This window comes from Anolis sagrei, chromosome 4, assembly GCF_037176765.1.
Source record: "Anolis sagrei isolate rAnoSag1 chromosome 4, rAnoSag1.mat, whole genome shotgun sequence".
Classification (NCBI taxonomy): domain Eukaryota; kingdom Metazoa; phylum Chordata; class Lepidosauria; order Squamata; family Dactyloidae; genus Anolis; species Anolis sagrei.
In genome coordinates, this window is record NC_090024.1 from 72,778,107 (window position 1) to 72,798,555 (window position 20,449).

Genomic DNA, 20,449 nt, shown 5'->3' on the forward strand with positions numbered 1-20,449 from the left:
AGTCCAAAAACTCCTGGAGGCCCAAGTTGGCCCATACCAGGTATAGACTAATAAAGGGCTGACTATTTAAGTCTTCCTTGTCTTCACTGCATCTTATGCAGGTAGCAACTGGCAAATGGAGATTGCTTTCGACTATTCCACTTAATACACTGTGTTTGATTCACGATTTGCGCGCGAGAGAGAGGCAGAGGCAAGGGCACTTCCGCCATGGCTCCCCGGCCCCTCCCCTTCTGACGTCACGCCTCACGCTCGGCAGTGACGCGCGACGTCGGAGGTACGGCACGCCACTTGTGACCAAGATCATCACAAGCGGAGGAGACGGCTCCCCCCGCCCGGTGAGTCCCAACACCACCCTCGGCGCTCGCCCGTTTCCTCAGGGCGTTCCCTGCTCTGGACCGCGTCAGGCGCTTGGTCGCGGGGCGCCTGCTTTCCCCAGGACTTCCCGCAGACCCACTCCTCTTTCCCCAGGGCTTTTTGGGCCTCTGCGCTGCCGTCGTTTTCTACCCCTCCTTCTTCTCCTCCGGGGGGTGGGCGGGAGAGCAGGAAACGTCGTCTCGGCCAATCCGTGCCCGTTGCCAAAAGCTCAAAGTTGTGAGCCGGTTCCCGATTGGTTGGTTACGGGATAAGGCAAACAGTGATTGGCTCATGCTACTGTTGGCTCGCTCCTGTTTTAAACGGGAGGGGAGAAGAAGGGTTGACGGGTGTTCCGACTGCGCATGCGGAAGCCTTTTGTGGTCAATGGCTTCTTGGGTCGTTCTAGCGCATGTGCTGTGCGTGATTCCCCTCTTGGCAACAGCGCATGCGCAATTTCTTAAATTGTTTCTCTGACTCTCTTCGGAAAGAAGATGTTGCTCCACGTTCAAGACTTACTTACTTACTTATTTATTTATTTATTTATCGTGTCAGGGGCAGACCAAACAGTTGCATGGCATTTTTTAACAAACAAACAAAACACAAAGTTTCAAGCTTGGCAGTTGATTAAATGTCCTTTGACCAGCAGCTGGCCACTTGGAGTGCTTCTGGTGTTGCCACAAGAAAGTCCTCCATTGTGCATGTGGCAGGGCTCAGGTTGCATTGCAGCAGGTGGTCAGTGGTTTGCTCTTCTCCACACTCGCATGTCGTGGATTCTACTTTGTAGCCCCATTTCTGAAGGTTGGCTCTGCATCTCATGGTGTCAGAGCGCAGTCTGTTCAGCACCTTCCAAGTCGCCCAGTTTTCTGTGTGCCCAGGGGGGAGTCTCTCATTTGGTATCAGCCATTGGTTGAGGTTCTGGGTTTGAGCCTGCCACTTTTGGACTCTTGCTTGCTGAGGTGTTCCTGTGAGTGTCTCTGTAGATCTTAGAAAACTATTTCGTGATTTAAGTCGTTGGCGTGCTGGCTGATATCCAAACGGGATGGGCTGGAGATGTCACAGCCTTGGTCCTTTCATTATTGGTTGCTACTTCCCGGCGGATGTCAGGTGGTGCAATACCGGCTAAGCAGTGTAATTTCTCCAGTGGTGTAGGGCGCAGACACCCCGTGATAATACAGCATGTTTCATTAAGAGCCACATCTACTGTTTTAGCGTACTGACTTACTGATTTACTTTTAAAACTGATGCTACGTTCCTTCTTTCTCCCCCTTTAATTAGATGCAATTTCCAATTTTGCAAACCGCTGCCTTTTCGTTAAATATAATAATATCTGGACTTTATTTTTTGTTTTTATTAACCAGAGCAGCTGCTGAGATGTTTTAAATGGCTTTTGGCTTTTATCTTATATCTGTCTATATAAATAAAAAAATGAAATGTTCGTTTGTGGGATTAACAGTACTCAAAAACCATTGGACGAATTTACAGCAAATTTGGACACTACACCCCTAACAGACCAACAAGTGACCATCACACATAAAAACACTGGAAAACACAGAGGAAGGGACTTAACCCCCCCCCCAATACATTACAATGCATGTGCAAAACCACACACACACACATATATAATACACACACACTCAAACACACATATATACATACAAAACATATACACAGACTGGACCACAGCAACACGTGGCAGGAGAAGGCTAGTATATAAATAGAAATGAAATGTTCATTTGTGGGATTAACATAAGTCAAAAACCAGTGGGCAAATGGACACCAAATTTGATCACAGTACACCTATCAGACCAATCACTCATAAAACACTGAAAAACACAATAGAAGAGACTTAAAAAGCCAAAACATAAAAATACATTACAACACATGCGCAAAATCACATATATAGACAAACACACACACACATATACACATATATATGCACACACAAAACACATATACACAGACTGGGCCACAGCAATGTGTGGCAGGGGACAGCTGGTCTAACATAATTTCTGTTTATGGATGATAGTTTTGTATTAATATGTTTTGTTTCACTTTTATATTGATTTTGTGTTGTTATTTTGTTGATTTAATTTTAAATGGGTCATTGGTTTATTAATGTTTATTGTTTGAATGTTGTTCACATTGTTCAAAGCCACTCCAATATGGGTGACTGAAGCTGGATCTACACTGCTGTATAATCCAGTGTAGTGAAGTTAATCTGCATTTCGAAACTGATTCTAGATTCTAGATCTAGCCTGAGACAATGACTCCTTTACTTTCAGATAGTTCAGTGTATGTAACCATACCATCACAAAGACTAATCAAAATATCACAAAATAATAAATGCATTATTCTGAACTCTTGAATAGGACTGAATAGCATTGACTTGTTAGGGAGGAAAGTTGCAGTTTCTCTAGTCACTCCTGACACGACAAATAAAATGTTAGGGAGGAAATAAAAAACAGCACTACTATGGTGGCCTGAATGCCATATTTATTTATTTATTTATTTAATGCACTTTTGCCCCACCCTTCTCCCCCGGAAGGGGGACTCACATGTGTGTGTGTGTGTGTGTGTATGCACGCATAGGTGAAAATTACAAGCTCTTTCTAAAATGTTAGAAGCAGGATACTTTATATTGCAAAATCATGGGTTGACCAGACCATGCAATATTTGGAAGTAGCTCTCATACATTTCCCCCCTCTCATTCCATTTCTGAACATGTATATACTTCATTATGACTAATCGTAGTTGCTCTTAAGCCAGGATTAGATCTCAATTTATGATTGTGATTTGGGAGCAAACTAGTTTGCAGCTGTTCAGCTTTCACTGCCAAACAGAATTATCACCACCTAAGAGTGGAAAGCTAGCAATCTTGGAGATTTATGTGGAGCATATGTGACTTCAAGTTGCTTCTTGCTTTATGTTGATTCCATACATTTTTCATAAGAGTTTTCTTAGACAAAGAATATGTGACTTTGCCAGTTCTTTCATATGAAATATATCTTACAGCATTCATCAGTGGTCTCCCACTCAAATACTAATTAGGGCTGACCCTCCTTAGCTTCCAAAATCAGATGGAATCTGGTGTCTTTTAGATATTTGGGCCTCCAAGAACTCGTATCTATTTAGCAATCAGAGATTGTGAGTTCTGAACCAGGTGTGCTGCTTAAGTAAAGTTTTTTTGTTTGTTTTCTTAGCTGTTATGTGAATATCAACAATTAACAGAAACTTTTCTGAAACCCTTTTTTTTTAGATTGAATACTGAACTGCATGATACAAATTTAAAATGGTGATTGCGCTTTAATTGCCATGGCACCACTTGATGGAATCTATGTTTGTAGCTCAAAGAGGCACTAGAGCTCTCTTGGTGACAGCCCTAAATTTGCCCATGTGAACTGCCGGGGTTCCATAGACTAATAACCATGGCTTTAAAGTGGAATAACAATGTTATAATTGTGTACCATGTAAGCGTCCTAGAGGATGCTGGCTCTAACGTTCTGTCTTCCAATACTTTTCTAAGTCTCCTTTCCCCAGTGATCAGAAGCGGCTGCCTCAGCATAGTTTCAGCCTTATGGAGTGGTCTTGTTTCTGTTTTTGTTCCTTCATCTGGTATTTCCCAGTGTTGGTTATTGACAATAGGAGGGAGGAGGAACCAATAGGAGGGAGGAGGAACCTGGTGGAAATGGCTTTTTGGCAGAATTAATGTATCTCAACCTCGATTGGTCCTCCTTGAGATCATTGCCACTCTCAAACATAGAAAATTCAGAACTAGGAGCCCTTGGTTGTGCAATCAGTTAAACCCTTGTGCTGGCAGGACTGCTGACTGAAAGGTTGGCAGTTCGAATCCGGGGAGTGGGGTGAACTACCGTCTGTCAGCTCCAGATTCTCATGCGGGGATATGAGAGAAGTCCCCTGGGCAACGTCCTTGCAGACGGCCAGTTCTCTCACACCAGAATCGACTTGGAGTTTCTCAAGTCGCTCCTGACACACACAAAAAAGTTCAGAACTCTCCCTGGAACAAGGTGAAGTGGAGAAAAAAGAGTTTTGCATGTCATCTGCATACCTGTGCCATCACACTGCCGTTCTCCAGATGATCTTCACAGTGGACCAATTCACACGGTCAATTTTGTGCCAAATATTCCTTGATATGTAGTACCTTCTTTAGACATGTCTATTATTTCGTCAGTACCAATGAGAACAACAAAGCAATAGGTAATTTGATATTGGGGGCTCTTTTGTACCCTTGTAAAACTGTTAGTGGAATTGAGGATGGCTAAGCTTTACCTTACACAGGTTAGCTCATTCCACTACTTATGTTGTATACTATGGTTCAGATCAGTTTTTGTGTGTTACGATCCATTGGTTGCAATAAAAATGCATGATAATGACTTGTGGAGCGTGGCTGGGGACAGGAAATAGGGCGGCTTTGTGCAGAGCTCTGCTGGTCCCACCACTGTCTCCACTTGTGATAACTCTTCAGACATCATGGGCACCACAATCTTATCAGTACAGTATGCCACCAGTGTCCATGGGGGATACATTCCAAGGCCCTCAGTGGATACCAGAAACCTTGATAATAGCGAATCCTGTGGTTTGACTGCACTTGGGCTGGAAGCATACTATAGAATTATACTGAAAAACCTAGAAAGGCCCACAAACATATCTAGGGGGATTCCAGAGCACTGAGTAAGGGCAGTTAAAATTGTTCAAACTATTATTCTACTGTGGAGATGCATCATTCATCTTAGTGTATAGAAACATCATTAAGGAGTATAAACAAAATAATGTATTTGGCAGCAGACAATAATGAAAGTCTTCACAACTACTTGGTCAAACACATGTGATTATAATACATTATTGTAGCTTAGCTCTAACTGATACTCTTATATAATTATTATAATTAGCCGTCATAGCACATAGTCTACTTTCTCCTCTTACTGACCAATCCAATGATTGCATAATTTCATCTGCTGAATGCTAGTTTTGTTTCTTTACAATTTTGTTTTGCTGTTTTTAGCTTTTTGTAACTGTAATCTTGGTTATGTTTTTAATATTTTGTAATATTTACATTGGCTTTCAGTGAACGTTTAATTAGAGAGGAAAGCCAAGCGTAAGGTAAAGGTTTCCCTTGGCATGAAGTCTAGTCATGTCTGACACTGGGGGTGGTGCTCATCTCCATTTCTAAGCTGGCCTTCTAAGCCGGCCTTGTCCATAGACACCTCCAAGGTCATGTGGCCAGCATGACTACATGGAGCGCTGTTACCTTCCTGCCAAGGGTTACCTGCCAAGGGGAAAACCTTCTCCCTTAATTTCCAGGACAGGTGAGTTGACCGGTGGCCTCATCTACCACAGATGCTGTGGTTTTTAGGTCTGAGTGTGTTTTAGGTTTGAGTGTCCTTGTGAAGAGAAAAAGCAGGGTTTAGGTAAAAGTAAAGGGTTTCCCCTGACATTAAGTATACTGTCCGATTCTGGGGGTTGGTGCTCATCTCCATTTCTAAGCTGAAGAGCCGGCCTTGTCCATAGACACCTCCAAGGTCATGTGGCTAGCACGACTGCATGGAACGCTGTTACCTTCCTGCCAAGGCGGTACTCATATTTGCATGTCTTTGAACTGCTAGGTTAGCAGAAGCTGGGCCTAACAGTGGAAGCTCACCCCACTCTCCAAATTCGAACCTCAAACCTTTTGGTCAGCCAGTTCAGCAGTTCAGTGGTTTAACCCGCTGTACCACCATGTTTAATGAGGAGAAAGCCAAGCATACATTTTTTTAAATGAGATACATCCAGGTGATTCTCTATTCAGAGATTGTGACAGCAGTGGTAACAGAGCTATCAAATCTCAACTATGGCAGTCAAATAACTTTTTAAGACACCAAGGAGCTTGGTAAAGAGTGTCCTCTTGAGACCCTACCCTGACACCTCTTTCTTACAGCACCTTATGTCACTGGAAGAAAAAGAATAAATATGCATATAATACTTTCCCCCAAAATGTATATCTATATTTGACATCAGAGTATTTAGATTGGAATGTTTAGATTTTATGACTGAAGCTAAAGGAAATATTTACACGCCATGACAAACTATATTCAGAATATTTTAAAAGGTATCTCATTTTCTTTTTCTACTTTCCTTGTCAGCAAATGAAGAGATGAGATTATCAAAAGGCATTTCTCTCAGTAGATCCTGTTCTATTGATAGAACAGATAATGATGACAGCTTTCACTAGCACTGTGGAACATAAACTTATTTTTAATAAGCCTCATTTGAAGAATGTTCTTTTTCCTTCAAATTTGAAATAGTCAGTGTTAGATAAAGGCAGAGATCTATGTTAACAATGGGAAAGGCTTCAACTGGGGTTTTATTTAAATTACCTTCAAATTGCTATCTGTAGTACTCCATATCCATCACATTCCTCTGCAGCATCGAAGAAGCAAATGAAATGTTTTCCGAGGACAGTGAAATTCAGAGATCATCTGAGTAAACCTTTTGTATTCCATTCCCAGTGAACTGTATTCTTGGAAGAATGGTTTGGTTTTGCCAAGCAAAAGTGCAGTTTTCCAATTCAAATTGAAATGTTTCTTCATGCATCCATGCTGTCGAATGAATGTAGTTTGTGTATGTAAAACTACAAATAATTTGCAGAGCTTGATCTTGAAACAATATTATTTTATTATACTTTGTAGAATAAAAAATACTGTATATACTCATCAATGGGTCTATAAATGTTAGTTTAAAAAAATCAACCCCATAAAACTGGGTGGACTTACCCACTAGGCATGGTTAGGTTCGGTCAGAATCTTCGTAATTCGGAATAAATTTGGAAAGATTTGCTTTTTGAAGCAATTTCGAAGTTTTTAAGGAAACCGGAAGTCCCTTTGCCCTTCCAAAGCTTTTTCCACCATTTCTGTTACGAAGCAGTGAGTCGGAAATGATTCAGTGTTTCCCCGCTTCTGGTCCCTGGCCTCGGATCAAGCCTGGGAAGACATTTTAAACCAGAGTGGATGAATTTCCTCCCTCTCCTCTCCCCTCGCTTCTGCCTCGAGCCGGGGAAGCGTTTTAAACCAGAGTGGATGAATTTGCTCCCTCTCTTCTCCCCTTGCTTCTGACTCGAGCCTGGGAAGCGTTTTGAACCAGAGTGGATGAATTTCCTCCCTTTGCTTCCCCCCCCCCCACTTTTGGAGTAAAACAACTACTTTCAAAGTAAAGACCACCCAATGAAACAGGAAATAACACCTTAAACCCATTAAGGAAGGATTCCGAAGTCTCAGAAGTTTCAAAAAGTTTTGAACATTTTTTTCTGTGAAAATCGGAATTGACTTTAGAATTGAACCACCAGCATCCCTACTTCGGAAATGAGTTTTGAACCATTTTTTAAAATCAAACAAGCCTATTGCTCACAGGTCAATGTAGATACCAGACCTTTATTCATATATATACAGGGGTGAAAAGTAAGACCTTATTCCATTCCAAAAGAATATAAACAGTGTTTCACACAGAACTTCAATGACCAACAGAAAATACTGGAAGGGTTTGGTGGGTTTGGTGGGCATTGACCTTCAGTTTTGGAGTTGTAGTTCACCTACGTTCAGAGAGTAATGTGGACTCAAACAATGATGTATTTGGACCAAATTTGGCACAAATACTCAATATGCCCAATTGTGAACACTGCTGGAGTTTGGGAAAAATAGATATTGACATCTGGGAGCTGTAGTTGCTGGGATTTATAGTTCACCTACAATCAAAGAGCATAGAGTTGGGCCAGACTTCCGACACAGAATCTCCATGCCTTGAAGGGACTCGTTGACGCAATCCTCCCTGCAGCCTCTCTCCAGCCTCCCTTGCTTCCACATGTTCCAAACACGTCTGCTCTTCCCTCCACACCTGGAGTCTCAGAAACAGCCCTCTCCTTGGCTGAGAGGATGGTCAATCACCGCGGAAGAGGGCTTTTGGTGGGAGGATTCATCATCTGTTTCCAAAAAGGAAGAGAAGGACAGGCATAGAGATTTTCAGCCTTCTCTGCCAAAGGGGTTCCTAAGACCACCAGGAATATATGTTTTCTGACAGCCTTTGGCAACCCCCCTGAAGTTCCCTTGTGACCCCCCCCCCCCCGAGGGAGCCCAAGGTTGAGAAACGCTGATCTAAAAGAAGCACCAGTATTGTTCCATTATCCAGGCAGAGGACACTAGGAGGTGCTAGAGATAGAAGGATAGTCCATTTTATGGGAGGAAGTTGGAGGAAAACCATTTTTCCTGTTTTTGCTGGTTATTCCCCTTCCCCCATTCCCATATCATAAATGAAGGTTGTTTCCACAAAGGGGTCATGGGTGGGGAGAATGACAGGAAAACAAGGGGATGTTGTAATGTGATGAATTTATATATTTGTATTTGCATTGTAGCATTGAAATTGCCTAAATTGTAAGGTGCTCTGAGTCCTCTTCAGGGTGAGATAAAATGGGGCAGAAATATAGTAAATACATAAATAAGATAAATGGTTTTTCTCCTTCAAGCCACCCCTCACCCCCATAAAATGGACTATCCTTCTCTCTCTAGCACCTTCTAATGCACCAAACCGAAGCACCAAACCTGCTCTATTTGCATCATGACTCCGCTTCTGGCCTTTTTGAAGGCCCATGTAAGAAAGGACAGTCAGAAACAGCTGGCTCCCAAGGCAGTGTTGGCACTTTCTCTTCTCTGCAAAATGACCCTCCATTAATCCATTGGTCATATCAAAATCCATCACTGGCCTCAAAACCTGCCCTCGCCTTATATGTAAACTCAACGTATACATGAGTTGATACAACTTATCGCCATGATTCAACTTATCAATTTGAACATTTATGAGCAATTTGTAAGTCAGATGTTTGTAACTTGGGGATTGCCTGTGTAGTACCTGAATAGGGCTGTACTCGAAACTGGCTTTCACACCTTTCAGGTATCTTATATAACTTTCCCTTATTTTATTTTTATAGTCAAGGCAATCCTTGCATTGATTTTTCCCTATCATGTCCATAGGTTTAACTGTAAATTATTTGCAAGTCAAAGGTTTAAAACTGATAAGCTAATGAAGACTTTTCCATAAGCATGCTGTATGGCATGCTTATGAGTTTACATCTGAGTAATGCCCGGTTATCCTTATCATAGAATTTGAGATGCTCATTTTACAGCTTCTCTTAAAGAGCAAAAGGGCAATTTGGCTATCTAATTTAATGAAAAGCATGGTGTTCTAATCAGGTTAGAATAGATAAGGGGTTTATGATAGCATTTTGAAAGCACAGTACATATAGAAATGAGAGCTTCATTTTCCTTATTGTAATAGACACCTAAATTAACTGGACTAGTTTCAGTCTGATCTTGCGCCTAGTTTTGAGATCGAGATGCCTTTGAGTTTCTGATGAATTATTTACATTGGGAGATAAACCTGTTGTTTTTAAATGCAGTCTATTGGTTATCTTAGGTATTGCTTTATTTTTCAGTATTGCCACTCATTTCCTTTTGGACCATTTTGCCAGGATAAGAGTTACATACCCTTCTACGTGTCCAGGGAAGTCATGCTACTTCTCTGTTCTGCCTTGGTTAGGCACACCTGGAATACAATGTCCAATTCTGGGCACCGCAATTTAAGGGAGATATTGATAAGCTGGAATGTGTCCAGAGAAGGGCGACTATGATCAATGGTTTGGAGTACAAGCCATATGAGGAGTGGTGTAAAAAGCATGTTTAGTCTGCAGAAGAAAAGGCTGAGAGGAGACATGATGACAATGTATACATTTGTGAGGGGAAGTCATAGGGAAGAGGGAGCAGACTTGTTTTTTGCTGCCCTGGAGACTAGGATGCGGAACAATGGCTTCAAACTACAGGAAAGGAGATTCCACTTGAACATGAGGAATAACTTCCGAACTGTGAGAGCTGTTCAGCAGTGGAACTCTCTTCCCCAGAGTGTGGTGGAGGCTCCTTCTTTGGAGGCTTTTAAACAGGCTGGATGGCCATTTGTGGGAGGTGCTTTGAATGTGTGGGAGGTGCTTTTATTGTGATTTTCCTGCTTCTTGGCAGGGGTTTGGACGTAATGGTGGACTCTTCAGACTCTTCAGACTCTATGTTTCTATGATTCTCTGTTTCTAGTCATTTCTGCCAAGTCTGCAAAGTGACATATTAGGTAGAAAGTTTAAAAAGGGTGATCATGCTGCAAGTTTAAAGGGGTGATCATTACTTTCAAAGCCCTATTCAGTTTTGAACCATGTTTTAAAATCAGTAGTTCCTGGCACATAAACTTGCTTATTTACAGAATTTCCATTCCATGTTCCACCATTGTGAAAAATCTCTTTGTTGGTTACATAGGACAGGACCAGTTCAACGGCAGTGCTGTGACACTGGAAATCCTTCCCATAGTTTATGACATATAATGTATATAATATATAATTACAGTATATAATGTATATCAACATTGGATTATATGTACATTTAAGACTGGGTTCTTCATTTCAACAATTTCCCTCTATTGACAGTGTTTTGGCCCCCAACCCACTGAATATTTGGGGATTGCCTTTATTGGAAGCACTAGAAGTAGGTCTTTTTGCTTTAAAGGTTTCCAATTTTTCATTAATGGTTGTGTGTTAGTATTATAATTGGACCAGATAAGCATCTTGTAATTATGATAAATATTCCAGAGAGGTAAAATATCTCCACTTCAGATTTTTATTTGAAGGCTGCTTCTTACGTTTGCCTTGCATGCAGACGCTCCGTCCCTGCAGTCAGCAGCACTACTGAAAGGATCCAAATGGAAGAAGACAGTTTGGTAACAAACCTCCCAGGGTTCATGAATGTTATTATCATATGCATGAAACTTTTGAATACTTGACAACTTTTTTTTCTTTCAAAAGGATGAATATTATAGGATCAGCATTAGTTGCTTGTCTTCGTGCAAGAGAATTGTAGAATTTAGATGAAAAAGGCTACAGTGGCTTGGAATATTTATTGTTCTGAGCAAAGTTGTTTTGTATGCAAAGTGGGGATGTGGCTCTCTTTAGGGACAAAACTGAAGAAGACACTAGGTTCCATAATCTATTGCAGGAGTGGGGATTGTGCAGTCTTTCAGATGTTAACGAATTGCAACTCTCAGCATTTTTACCATTGACAATGCTGCCCAGGAGTTGCAACCCAACAACCTCTGGAAGGTTTTATGATTCCCACTCTGGTCCAAATGTTGGGTTTTTCTCTATGCTATCATTATATGAGACTGCTGTGAGTTCCCCCTTTTTTTTCCCTTGCAGGAAAATCATGATTATGGTGATGTGTCACAGCATGGAGAAATTTCTCATATCATGTTTTTTGCTAGTTTTTGAGAGAGATGCTTTTGGGGTACTTGTTTTTGATGGGAGCCTTATGTCCTTATGCCTAATATTTAGTGAATAACCCTCATTGAACTAGGTAGGATTTACTTCTGAATCAGGAGCCCCCGGTGGCGCAATGGGTTAAACCCTTGTGCCAACAGGACTGTAGACCAACAGGTTGGAGGTTCAAATTTGGGGAGAGCACGGATGAGCTCCCTCTGTTAGCTCCAGCTCCCCATGCAGAGACATGAGAGAAGCCTCCCATAAGGATGGTTAAACATCAAAACACCCAGGCCTTCCCTGGGCAGTGTCCTTGTAGATGGCCAATTCTCTCACACCAGAAGCGACTTTCAGTTTCTCAAGTCACTTCTGACATGAAAAAAAAAATCTCAAAAAACTTCTGTGTCAACTTTATAGAATTGCAGTATTGACTAATTCAGTTTTTCTAAATTTACCTCTTACGTTTTCCTGGAGAAAAATCCACAATCTTTGTGATGATTCTGTAGAAACACATGTTTTTCTCTTATTATACCTTTTTCATATTTTATATAAAATACACAGCAAAACTTTTAGGACTTCTGTTTGGTCTTCCAGATTGTGTTTTATACATAATTTCTGGGCACAGCATGACTCTATTAATTAATCACATTGCGACAGGGTTCAGGATATACAGTAGCAGACTCACTTTTAAGCAAATTCTATATTCTCTCCATGCCCTGAAAACCTCTGTACCCGATAAGATTATCTTGCGTGGAGTCAGGGAAGTTGGGAATAACATATTCACATATAACGAAAACCTTAAATAAGCATGATCCAGTTGTGGAGAGAGAAAAAATCGATATCTCTGTCAAGGACTTTTCTGAAATAAAGCTGCACAAGGAGCGTTGTTTTATAAAACAAGTCTTGTAATTTTATAAAACAAGTCTTGTAATTTGTCTAGCCCATCAGAATTGCCAAACATGGATAATTACATAATTTCACACTTTTCCAGGAAAGTCAGCCCTTGATTAAGCAGTTGACAGCCTGTGAGATTTTGTTCATTGACACTTGATGTCTGTATTGCCTACATTTGCGGTGATAGCAATCTGAGTGAGGTTACTGAGATTCAAACCATTTACTTTGAAAGAGATTTCGCTTTGACAGATAGGGAAAGTTCTGCTTTCAGAGATAGGAAGTTTTGAAATGCATAAATACTTTCCTTCTCTACTTTGAGCTATCTTGCGTTCTGCTGATGCCAGGTCTTCTCAGTATCTTGGTTGTTGCTGTCTTTCACTGCACTTGATGTTTTCATATTTATTTTATTCTTCTCTGCTTCACTTTCTTCCAACCATCTCCCCCTTACCCCTTTAAACAAAGGGATATGGTAATATAAACCCTAATAGGAAGAAGCACTGTTTAACTCAGTTGGGGTGCTACTAATCCAATTGCCAAACGGAAACATAGCACAGCATGCCTTTTAATTTTTAAGTAACATGGAAACGTTGCATTCAAAATTTAGGGCACTATACCTCTTCTGTGAGACAGCAGTATTTTTCTGTGATTCCAATTCATAATGAATTACAGAACAGTATGAGATTGATAATTATTTTATCCATTTATTTATTTAAAACATCGATTCCCCCTTCAACCAAAACAAGGTTCCTAAAGTAATTTACATTAAAGCAAGTTTGGAGAACTTCTTTTAGCCTGAGGGCTGAATTCACTTTTGGAGAAGTTGGCAGTGGTCTGCATTTCAGTATCCAAAGGCAAAAAGGTGAAACCTGAAATACAACTCTGTTTCAGTGTAAAGATCGTAAAGTCCAGCAGCACAACCTTACAAAAGGATTTCACCCTCTTAGAGTGGGAGAAAAGCCCTATAAATACTCGCAAAACACCAAATTGAAAAATTATGGCGTAATAAGGACAAGAGACCAAATTGCCAATATCTGCTGGATAATGGAGAAAGGCAGGGAGTTTCAGAAAAACTTCTATTTCTGTTTTATTGACTATTCTAAAGCCTTTGACTGTGGATCATAATAAATTGTGGCAAGTTCTTGGTGGTATGGGCATAACAAATGTCTCTCTCATGAGGAATCTGTATAAGGACCAAGTAGCAACAGTAAGAACTGGCCATGGAACAACAAACTGGTTCAAGATTGGGAAAGGTGTATGGCAGGGTTGTATACTCTCACCCAACCTATTCAACTTGTATGCAGAACACATCATGTGATGTGCGGGGCTTGAGGAATGCAAGGCCAGGATAAAAATTGATGGAAGAAACATTAACAACCTTATATATGCAGATGACACCACTTTGATGGCTGAAAGCGAGGAGGAGCTGAGGAGCCTTCTAATCAAGGTGAAAGAAGAAAGTGCAAGAGCTGGGTTGCAGCTAAACATAAAAAAACCAAGATTATGGCAACAAGAATGATTGACAACTGGGAAATAGAGGGAGAAAACGTGGAGGCAGTGACAGACTTTGTATTTCTAGGTGCAAAGATTACTGCAGGCACAGACTGCAGCCAGGAAATCAGGAGACACTTACTTCTTGGGAGGAGAGCAATGTCCGATCTCGATAAAATTGTGAAGAGTAGAGACATCACACTGGCAATGAAGATCCGCATAGTTAAAGCAATGGTATTCCCTGTAGTAACCTACGGATGTGAGAGCTGGACCATAGGGAAGGCTGAGCGAAGAAAGATAGATGCTTTTGAACTGTGGTGTTGGAGGAAAGTTCTGAGAGTGCCTTGGACCGCCAGAAGATCCAACCAGTCCATACTTCAGGAAATAAAGCCCGACTGCTCATTGGAGGGAAGGATAGTAGAGGCAAAGATGCAGTATTTTGGCCACATCATGAGAAGACAGGAAAGCTTAGAGAAGACAATGATGCTGTGGAAAATGGAAGGAAAAAGGAAGAGGGGCCGATCAAGGGCAAGATGGATGGATGGGATCCTTGAAGTGACTGGATTGACCTTGAAGGAGCTGGGGGTGTGACAGCCGACAGGGAGCTGTGGCATGGGCTGGTCCATGAGGTCACGAAGAGTCGGAAATGACTGAATGAATGAACAACAACAACAAAGGACAAATACATGGCCCTCAGAAGAAGTCTGTTGAGGCCACAAGAGGATAGGTCTGAGGGCCTGAGGTTCTCCACTCCAGCATTAGAAAACATAACCAGTTACTGTAGGAATTAAAACAATCTTAAAGGTTAAGGTTTTCCACTGACATTAAGTCCAGTCATGTCCGACTCTGGGTATTGGTGCTCATCTCCATTTCTAAGCCGACGAGCCGGTGTTGTCCGAAACCTTGCCCGCAAAAGTTGCAGACCATTGGTCAAACCACTTCACCACGCTACCTCCCCTTAATAGTCTGGTCATTAAAATGTATTTTAAAAAACAAGCTAGGCGCCGAGTACACCTCTCTCAAAACAAAGCAAACCAAATCAACAAATAGTCCAAAATTTTGGCACCACAACAGATTCCCCCACCACATTTAATGGTGAGGGAATCTGAGAGCCTTTCAAAAATAATAAAATAAGTACAATAATTGGGTCCCAAAAGGTATGCTTTAGGTTAAAAAGTCCCAAACATTTTAGCACTTAAAAGTTTAAAATAATTGTGTCTGTTGTCCTTGGAAACAAATTGGGCAACATTATAGTATTCCAACCTAGTGAATAGATGAACTCTCAGGGCTGCAGTTTTTCCCCAGGGCACTTCCTCTTCCTTCCACATGCTTCAAGGCTTGGGTTCCCACCAAAGCCCTTCCTTCCTCCTCCTGGTCATGCAAGTTGAGTTAATGAGGTTCCATGGTCAGAAGAGGACTCCTCTTCTCTCCCTCCTTACATTGCCTCTTTTCTGTTGTCCCCACCCTGTCAGAACTCTGCCCTTCCAAATTTGTCGTGACCCCAACTGAAAGCTGCAGCAATCACTTTGGGGTTGTGACCCATAGTTTAAAAAGCCCTACTCTAGTTGCAAGTAATCGTCTTATGCAGATCATTGTGCTGGCTGTATTAGGGGTTTTTAAAGCTTTTTTTTTTTGGACTGGAGTATAGGTCTATGAGACTGTCTATATTTAAATAATACAAATAATCATAATTATAATGTTTATTTATACCCCACTTTTTCTCTCAAAGCTACTTAACAAAAACATTCACATACAATTTGAAATATAAAAATATGCAAACATTAAAACAGAATTAAATATAAACAATATTTAAAAATTCAGAGTTAAAATCCATTAAAACATATTCAGAGTTAAAAACCACAGCACCCCCTGATCTTAAAAACTTTCACCTTAAAAAGCCTGTCTGAATGAAAAGATTTTAGCCTGCCGTTTGATGAACAAGAGGGAGGAAGCCATTCTGACTTCCCTGGGCAGGGAGTTCGAGAGTTGATGGGCAGCCACTGAGAACGCCCGCACTCTCACTCCCACCAACCGAGCTTGAGATGGAGGTGGGACTGAGAGAAGGGCCTCTCCTACTAAAGATTTTAGGGCCCAAGCAGGGTAATACAAGGGGATGCAGTCGACCAAATAATCCGGACCTCCATCTATGGCTTTAAAGGTTATAACCAGCACTTTGAATTGTGCCCAGAAACAGATGGAAAATCAGTGTAGCTACTGCAACAGGGGGTATGTCCGCTAATTCAAACATTCAAATCATATTTCCTTAAAATTTATGCTTTTCATGTTTAAAGAATATCCATAATTTCTCTCTGTGTGTGCTTTCTAGTGCATGTGAAAGGTTATCTTTCTGTTGCAGGAAACCTTCTGGCTTAAAACAAATAAAGAGTCAAACTTTCTCAACTATGCAATGCTCTGGTTGAAATCAAACTGTTTTCCTCTCCAGTGGGATTTAGAAAAGCAGCTATTGTTGTCTTCCAGGTGTTGTTCCAACGTTATTTCAGTGTCTTCTGCCCCTTCTTCCTCCACTCCTCCATGCCATGTTTAAGGCTCAAAGTAGTGATAGGAAGAATGATCAATCCACTCTAAAAGCATCATAAACGGAGAGTAAATAATAAGTTATCTTTAAGGCAGAGTTTTGCAACTCCTAAATATATTTTGCTATCTTAATTGTATGTCAGATCTCAAGATCTCACATGGTAGCGGGGGCTTCCGGGTTGGGAGCGGAGAGAGGCAGCAGCATGGAGCCGGAGCTCCGTGAAGAATCGTGAGCGGTGAGAGGAGAAAGCAACTTTTTCCTCACAGATTCCTTATCTTCGGGCGAGACAGAGAAAGGAGAGTTGGTCTGCAGAAAATCACTTTGCTTGATCTCAAAGTGAAGACAGCTCCCGCCACGATATTGTCCTCTTCGCTACGCTCTCAACATCCATCATATTCAACAGATTCAAGTAAGACTGCAATATTTGCTTTTTAAAGTACACTATCCACGTGGTGTTATTACGAAGGAAACCTGTCAAAGTCTGACTCTACATTCCTGCTTGTAAAGTTTACGATCCTTAATTGCCTTAAGTGTCTCCCAAGAAGAGCCATTAAGCTGTTTGCTACAACAGTAAATCTTTGAAATCTTGCTCTGTGGTTGACAGGAGACAGCAAAACCTTAAAGGCCAGATCTACATAAGATCTATATAAGCAGAAAACAGACTGAGCTTTGCTTTCTTCTCTTTAAAAAAAATGGCAAGATGATTAAAATGCTTAAAATGCAACTGAAAAAGATGGTGGGCTGAACCCAGCTTCTCTTCCGCCCCTTTTCATGCACGTCTCCGTCTCTCTCAGGCAGATAACACTGCTGCAGCGACCTTGAACAAACGCTCATAAACTACAATCAATTATGGATAAAGGGTCACCGCGGATGCCCAAGGGGCCAATCTCCTCCTACGCGTCTGCAGCGTCAACAGTGGTGACAGAGAAGGCAAAAAAAACAAGTCAGTCTCAAGAGAAGACGCTCTCAGAAATTAAAGCTATGTTTGTGGAACTTAAGACCTCAATGGAGGCAGTTACCAATGAACTGAAACTGATTTCTGAACGACAAGAAAAGACTGAGGCAAAAGTGAACAAACTGGACACTGAGCAGAAACTTATTAAAAAAAGGCTTGAAAAAACAGAAGGGGCTCAGCAACTCTTTAATGATAAGCAAGAAAGTATGCTGGATAACATGGCCATGCTAGAACTCAAACTTGCTGATAACACTCTAAGATTAAGAGGGATCCAAGAGGGGGAAGAAGGTGACAATCTGAAGTTGTTTATAAGTAAATTGTTGGCAAACCTTTTGGGGGAGGATGACCTCTCAGTGATGATGGATTCCATATCTGCATGCTACAGAGTGAGTTCTGCAATAGCAAAACAAAAGAAACTCCCCAGGGACTGCATTGTGCAATTTGTCACAAGAATATGCAAAGATATTATTTTGAAGAAACAATATGAATCCCCCATTATAATAGGGGGAAAGAAAATTTTGATGCTAAAAGAGATCCCTGGAAGATTCTTGAAAAAAAGGAAAGACTTTGCCTTCCTAGTGAGCAAACTCAAACAGAAGAAGATATCCTTTCGATGGCTCTACCCTCAAGGAGTGGCCTTTTACTACAAAACCAAGAGACATTCTATTTCTGATACCATGAAGGCTGAGCAGTTCTTAAGAAAATACCACAGGGACTTTGACGCTGAAGAAGACTCCCAGCAGGAAGAAGAAAGACAAAAAAGACAAGGACATGGCAGAAATAAGAAAGAGAACTTGGGGCAAAACCATCAGTTCCATACAGAAGAAGAGAAGGAGCCAGAGCAGGAGGAGGAGAAAGAAATGCCAGTTGCTCCAGAAGAAGAGAAAGAAGAAGAGGAAGAAGTTGGGTAGCAGTGGACTCTGTTTGAGAAAGTTGTATAAGTTATATAAGTTTATCTAAGGGGGAGACGGGGGCGGGGGGCGGGGGGAAGCAGGGTAATTATAAAATGCACTGATAGAATGGGCACCAAATCTCTGAATACTATTGTTTGGAATACGAATGGCTTAAACAGTGGTTCAAAGCGTAAGAAAGTATTTCATTTCTTGAAGAAAATTAAGCCTGATATAGCTTGTTTAGTGGAATCCCACATGGTAGAAAAGGATATACATTTATTGGGGCAAGAAAGACTGGGCCAGTTATTCACCTCTTGCAATTGTAAGAAAACCAATGGGATTGCAATATACATTAAGAAAATGCTGTACCCTGAAGTAATTTTCTCAGATAAGGAAGGCAGGATTCTTATAATCAAGGTTCTCATCCAGGGTAAATCAGTTCTCATAGTAGGTATTTATGCCCCCAATACCAAACAAAGTGAATTTTACAAGACACTTGCGGGTATACTTGCCGAATATGGTGAAAAAGATATGATTTGGCTAGGTGACTTTAATGGGGTTATGGATACAAAGTTAGATAGGAGTAATAGAATAAAAAAAGACAAGAAAGAAGGCAGATTACCGGGTGCTTTTTTGAAAGAAATACACCAATGGGATATGTTCGATATCTGGAGAACTCTCAATCCAACTGGGAGAGAATTTACATACTACTCCCACAGACACAGATCAGCCTCCAGAATTGATATGGTATTTGGTACAAAAGACATCATCTGCAGAACAGAAAAGATAGAGATCCTAGCAAGAACATTTGCAGACCATAATCCGATTCTATTGAAACTAAGAAAAGAAAATAGCAACAGGGGGGGTTGGAGAATGAACGATTATATTCTGAGGATACAAACACATAGAGATAAAATTGGAAAGGAATTAAAATACTACCTGAAGGACAACACTAATGATAACCTAGAGGATAGGGTGGTTTGGGAGGCTGGAAAAGCTGTAATAAGAGGGGTATTAATTCAGCAAAATTCAATTTGGTACAAAGGTAATAATAAAAAGCAACTAGAGTTATTAGTCAAGATTAGAGAAAAGGAAATAGAGCTGGAGAGGAAAAGAGGGCAGCGAAAGGAAATTCTGGCAGAATTGAAAAACTTACACCAGCAATATGATCTCCTGATTGCTAATGATATTGAGAGGAAAATCAGGTACAATAGGTACAACTTTTTTGAGAATGCAAACAAGCCAGGCAAATTTCTTGCCTGGCAGCTGAAAGGTACAAAGAAATCCCAACTGATTACCAGAATAAGAAACAATGGTGAGACAATTACAAACTTGCAGCAAATCCAGACAATTTTTGAAAAATACTACTCAAAGCTCTACAAAAAAGAACAGGAAGATTTAGACAAGACCATTCAATTTGTTAATGAGACTAAGATTGTAAGATTAACTGAAGCAATGAAAGCTAATCTAGATAGATCAATTTCACCAGATGAACTAAGGGAAACAATAGATAAGATTAGGCTACATAAAGCTCCTGGCCCAGATGGTCTTTCCCCACTTTATTATAAAACGTTTAAAGAAGAGCTGACACCATTACTGGTGTCTGTAATGAATAAAGTCTTGGAAAAAGGTGAGATTCCAGATTCTTGGAAAGAATCCACAATTGTACTAATCCCAAAATCAGATAAAGACCTAGACCAAATTAAAAATTACAGACCCATCTCGCTTCTAAATTGTGACTATAAATTATTTACTACAATCTTGGCAAACAGATTCAAACAGACATTAGCAGAAATCATTCATAAAGATCAAGCGGGATTTCTACCTAATAGATACCTGAGCCAAAATGTCAGAACAATTCTGAATGTTTTGGAGGTAGCGGAGAGCGACCCCAATAAAGATTTAGCATTGTTTTTTTTTGGATGCGGAAAAAGCTTTCGACCAGGTCAGCTGGGTTTATTTGGAAAAGGTCTTGGAGTTATATGGGGTGGGTCATCGCTTTA

General features: G+C 40.8%; 1 protein-coding gene across 1 annotated transcript in view; it reads left to right on the forward strand.

Annotated features, from left to right (window-relative positions):
- Positions 1-262: 262 nt before the first annotated feature.
- Positions 263-20,449, forward strand: part of ZNF407 (zinc finger protein 407) — a 400,216-nt gene continuing 380,029 nt past the window's right edge. Inside the window, exon 1 of the mRNA XM_060774974.2 lies at positions 263-335. The gene's annotated coding sequence lies outside the window, so the exon portion shown is untranslated. The remainder of the gene's footprint in view (positions 336-20,449) is intronic.